The sequence below is a fragment of the Triticum dicoccoides genome, chromosome 6B (assembly GCF_002162155.2).
Source record: "Triticum dicoccoides isolate Atlit2015 ecotype Zavitan chromosome 6B, WEW_v2.0, whole genome shotgun sequence".
Classification (NCBI taxonomy): Eukaryota; Viridiplantae; Streptophyta; class Magnoliopsida; order Poales; family Poaceae; genus Triticum; species Triticum dicoccoides.
This window is the reverse complement of record NC_041391.1, coordinates 148,885,046-148,890,700: the sequence shown is the minus strand read 5'-3', so window position 1 is coordinate 148,890,700 and position 5,655 is coordinate 148,885,046. Positions and strand designations below refer to the sequence as shown.

The 5,655-nt window shown below is 45.7% G+C and overlaps 1 long non-coding RNA gene across 1 annotated transcript; it reads right to left on the bottom strand.

The window, feature by feature from the left end:
• Positions 1–842: 842 nt before the first annotated feature.
• LOC119320147 lies at positions 843–1,345 on the bottom strand. The gene is made up of 2 exons (XR_005154827.1): positions 1,184–1,345; positions 843–1,062 (listed from the first exon to the last, which is right to left on the bottom strand). It is a non-coding gene; the product is annotated as an uncharacterized LOC119320147 (long non-coding RNA).
• Positions 1,346–5,655: the final 4,310 nt, after the last annotated feature.

Sequence of the window (5,655 nt, the reverse complement as noted above, 5' to 3'; positions counted from 1 at the left end):
ACATCACTTTGCATTCACATGCTCTTTTTACCTCAAGGGCTTAGATGTGTAGCAAAAGCTCATCATAGGTATAAAGCACCCAAAACATTATAAAATTACATCAAGGTCCATATACCACCAAACAAGCACTATCACTGCTCCCACACTGGAGACGGCCTGACCTTGTCGATGACAACCAATATGTCTTCATGCATGCGACCCTAAGGAACAACACTCGCATTCATTGTTGTTGAACCCTTGAATCAATGTAAAGAACTGGACACCAAATAACGTTGTCGTGTATACACAGTGAGAAACGCTAACCTCACCGCCCTGATGAGCTAGCATTTTACCAGTCCCCATGGACGAAATTGAGGAGGTATGAGATCAGAAGACTGATTAAAATAAGCACCATCTGCCGGGGAGGGGTGGGGGAGGGTCGAGGCTTTGGCCTAGTCGCCTTGCAAGAGAGGAAAGAATACACTAGTTGCTTTAGTTAAACAGTTGCACATGTTTTTATAATGTTGTATATAGTTTTCCTATTCTCATTTATTTATATTAATATGACTAGGATTTTTTGCTATTTAATTAGTCTGATATTATTTACTACCAACCTTTGAAAGAATAGCCACGGATCATCCTGCCATCACTTTTGTAAAAACAACGCCAGATTCATATCATTGTTCAACTGATAGTTATGATTTATTCCGGCGTTTCATGGCGATCATAGGACTGTCCAATGTTCTTTTGATAGGACCGGTATGAAAAGTATATAAATCAACCATTACAATGTTTGTTTTCTAGGATACAGCCATTCCCTGAATTAAAATCTTGATGCATATGGGTCCTTTCAATCCACGACATTGAAAACTAGGCTTAATTATTTTGCAAAGAAAAACAGCTTACATTACTTTTCGCAGCAGCAAAATCCTTTACCGTTTGGTGTGCAGTGGCTCTTATCCTCATCGTAACCTCGAACTCCGCAGTAAAACTTGCAGGCATAGTTATCCCAGGGTTCTATGGACCACTTCGGTGCGCATGCTTTCTGGGTTATGCACAACTTCGGGGAACCATCTGTTGTACCTATGAATAATGAAGCAGGTGAGTATGCAACAGACCATCACCACGTGATTCCTTTTGAACATCCAAAATTCTGTGATGAAAAGGGGAGTGGATACTGAGAGCAACCAAGAAGCATATATACCTCCTGCATGACAGGACGAGAGGGTGGCAGACATGAGCAGGAGAGACACCAAACACAAGGCCCGGCGAGTGTTGCTTCCGATAGGAGCCATGAAGAAACAACTAAGATATTCCTTTCCTTCCGGTGTCACCGAAGGCATTCGTGTTTCACGCAAGTGTTGGATCTCTACTCTTAAAGGAGAAATTGGTAGTCTCGCCTCACTTTTCATCAATCTTATATTATGCCTACGAGCATCTTAATTACATGCGACATTTCGCTCAAGCGCAACCAATTTAGGTGTGCCCATTTGACCTATGCATCAACTCAATCAAATCGGAACTTATTCAAATCAAATATTAAGAAAATCTGAATCAAATCGGCACTTAATAGAAACAACGTCATATTAACTCTTTCAAATCAATCGACATTTTCTTAAAACAATGTCATGCATTAACTCATTCAAATTAAATCATAAAAAAAATTTCAATGAAATTGGCACTTAATAAAAACAACATCATGTATTAACTCGTTCAAATAAAATATTAAGAAAATCTCAACTAAATCTAAACTTTTACTTGTCTTTCACTAATCGTACCCAAATTAAATCAAATCTTGCCAAAAATCTCTCCTTCTAGGTTCTAAAGGGCGAGTTGGTAGTCTCGCCTTAGTTTCCACCAACCCTATATTATGCCCACGAGCGTCTTACATGCGACATTTCGCTCATGCCCAACCAATTTGGGCCCGCCCATTTGATGTGTGCATTAATTCAATCAAATCCGCACTTTCCCAAAACAACGTGATGCATTCACTTATTCAAATCAAATCTTAAGAAAATTTGAATCAATTTGGCACTTAATAAAGACAAGGTCATGCGTTAACTCTTTCAAATCAATCGACATTTCCCAAAACAATGTCATGCATTAACTCATTCAAATCAAATCTTAAGAAAATCTCAGTCAAATTAGCACTTAATAAATATAACATCATGCATTAACTCATTCAAATCAAATCTTAAGAGAATCTCAATTAAATCCAAACTTCCCTTGTCTTCCACTTCTCATACCCAAATCAAATCAAATCTTGTAAAAAAATCAACTATAACTAAAGTTGGTGGCTCATTTGACGCGTGTGCGCGTTTTTTAGTTTTTTATATGTTTCATTTTTTCTGTTTTATTTTTTCTATCACTAACCTATGATTTTGTGCTCGGCATCTCTACTTCTAAAAGGGGAGTAGGTAGGTCGTTCCTTCGTTCGTTATGACCACCGCGCCACTGTTTTTCCTTCACCAGCCCCACCGATCTTTTTACTCAATGAACCTTCCATGCCCAAAATAACCCGAACCTTTCGTATACTCGAGCAGCGAGCCCCGCTCACCCCTCCTCGCGTGAGCCACTCCTCTCCCAGTTACCCTCACACCCGCTAGGGTTCATTCCATCGCCGCCGCATGGGAGCTCTCCGACCAGCTCCGCCTCCTACTGCTCTGACCCCCGCTTACCTCCCCACTCGCCACCCTCGAGTCACTCCTTCCCGCTCTCCTTCCTAGCCTTTCATGCCAGCCGCCGCCTTGGTGTTGGCAAACTCAACGGTCATGGGGCGTGACTCATATGCCACGTCGGCTAGGGCGCGCGACGGCGACGACTTGGGTCGAGTGGATGCAACATGGGTTGTTCGACGCAACGTGTAGCCGCGCTGAAAGATGGAGGGCGTGTGCGCCTCTATGCCGTGCTTCGCTTGCCGGTTCAGATGCTCGCAAAAAGTTGGGAGCTGGACGGGGTCGAGGTTGAACTCAATGTCGCCGAAATCTGGCTTCCAGCACAACTGTTTGGCAACTATTGTTAGCTTTGGCCCCGAACGTACGAACGCCGACGAGTACTTTCCGTCGAGTTCCGGATGGTCAATCCTTTGACCAACAAACGTACGTACAGCAAGAAGCAACTAGGCAGGCAGCTGGATGGATCCTCGTGTCTAGCTAGCTAGCGTAGACAAGTCGTCGGAACACAATACGCGGAGTCGCCGAGTTATAGCAACAGGCTCGTGTCAAGCCTTTGTACTTTTATTGCTTTGATCGATCTGATGTTTACAACGCGGGGTACAGCAATATATAAAGAAGCTAAGCTAGCCTACTCTAAATACGACTCAGATGATTGTACCTGCCGCGGTTGCAGCTACAATATACTCCGCTTCACAGGATGATAATGCGACCATCTTCTGCTTTTGTGATAGCCAACTCACTATGCTTCTTCCCAAGAAATATGCCACGCCTGAGGTACTTTTACGGTCGTCAATATCTCCTGCCAAGTCGCTATCACTGTAGCCAAGTAGCTCCATCATCTCCTCCCTCTTCTCTCTCAAATAGACACAACCAAAGTTAGTTGTCCCTTTGATGTACCTGAGTATTTGTTTCACAGCTGCCCAATGTTCTGTCGTGGGTGCTTCCATGAAGCGACTCACTACGCCAACGAAATAGGCCAAGTCTGGTCATGTATTCACAAGATACCTTAGGCTTCCGACCACACTTCTATACTCCGTTGCATCAACCGCGGGTGCTTGGCTCCTCTTGCTAAGTTTAAGTCAAGGCTCCATTGGAACATGACTTGGATTGCAGTCCTCCATGCTACAGCTTTCAAGAATCTTCTTTGCATATGCCTCCTGGCATAGTGTAATTCCCTCCGGCTTTTGATGTACCTCGATCCCGAGATAGTAAGTCAAGAGCCCTAGATCACTCATCTTGAAAAGCTCCTTCATTTGTAGCTTGAATCTAGCAATCTCCTCCTCATCTGCTCTAGTTATTAAGAGATCATCAACATAGATGCCCACTAGGAGACGATCCTTGCCTTTGCCTCGCTTGTACATAGCATGCTCCAGTGGACTTTTCTCAAAACCAAGAGAAACTAGTGTACAATTAAGCTTGATGTTCCACGCCCGAGGAGCTTGGCATAGCCCGTACAATGCTTTGTGTAGTTTCAACACCTTGTGCTCCTCTCCCTTTTTGATGTAACCCGGTGGTTGCTTCACATATACTTCTTCTTTTAACTCCCCGTTCAAAAAAGCGGATTTTACATCCATGTGATGTAGCCTCCAAGATTCTTGAGCCGCGAGAGCTATAACTAGCCTCACCGATTCCATCCTTGTGACAGGAGTGAACACTTCCTCGAAGTCTACACCTTGCTCTTGCACGTATTCTTCGGCTACGAGCCTTGCCTTATGCTTCACCAAGTTTCCTTCGGCATCTTTCTTGACTTTGTACACCCACTTGAGCCCTATGATTTTATGGTCGTTGGGTGGATCCACGAGCTCCCATGTTTTGTTGTCTTGGATCGATCCCAACTCCTCGTCCATAGCACGACGCCAACACTCCTCCGTGTTTGCATCTTCAAATTTCGTCGGTTCCTCGACGCTAAGCAGACACCGCTGTCCTCTTCCTTTAATTTTCACAGGATTTATTTTTGGAAGTGCTTCCTTTGGATATAAATCCACCACTGGTCGAAGACGTAATGATGTCGGCGGACGTTCCCTTCTCTCCTGTTCAGTCGAAGACAAAGTAACATCATCTGGAGTTGCCAAACTTCCGATTTCTGGCGATTGGAGCACTCCTGGACTGGCTGTACGTCCACCAGATGAACCAGTTGAGATTGGTGTTCCTTCTCCTACTCGTACAGGAGAACCAGCCAGCTCATGTGCACCACGTGGGCTTCCTAGGCTGGTTGATGAGCCACCTGGGCTTTGGGGTGGACAGCCTCCTGATGGGCTTCGTCCAGTGCCTCCACGCATATGTGAGCCACCAGGTCGAGCGCCGCTGGCGCTGCCTGGCGTGTCTTCAGGCGCACCAGCCGGTCCTTCTTGCTCGTGCGCGTGTGACGCAGCGGGAGTAGCCGGCGCGTCTCCATTTTCTGCCGCGCTGTCCACGCCGTTTGTCGCCGCCGACGTCTTCGGTTGATCACCAATGTCTGCATGCTCGTAATCATCATAAACAACGTTGAAAATATCATCGGAAGACGGGTATACCGGCTCGGTGGAGTTCCAATTTATGACCTTGCTTCTTCAAAAACCACGTCGCGCGTCACAACCACCTTATTGGTTGAGGGGTTGCAGGCACGGTACGCCTTCGTGCCTTTTTCATAGCCAACCAACACCATTGGAGTACTCCGATCCGCCAATTTGCTAGTATGTCCACCTACCGTTTTCACATGCGCCACGCACCCGAAAGTGCGAAGATGATCAACTGTGGGCTTTGTGTCCGTACCATGCTTCGCACGGTGTCATCCCAACCACACTCTTGGTTGGAGCCCGGTTCAGCAGGTAAACGGCCGTATTGACCGCCTCACCCCAAAACTTGCCCGGCATGCCTTTACTCTTCAACATGCTTCGTGCCATTGCCACCACGGTTTGATTCCTCCATTCCACAACACCGTTTTGCTGCGGTGAATATGGTGCCGTAAGATACCTCTTGATCCCTTGAGCTTCGCAAAATTCTGTGAATGCACGAGACTTGA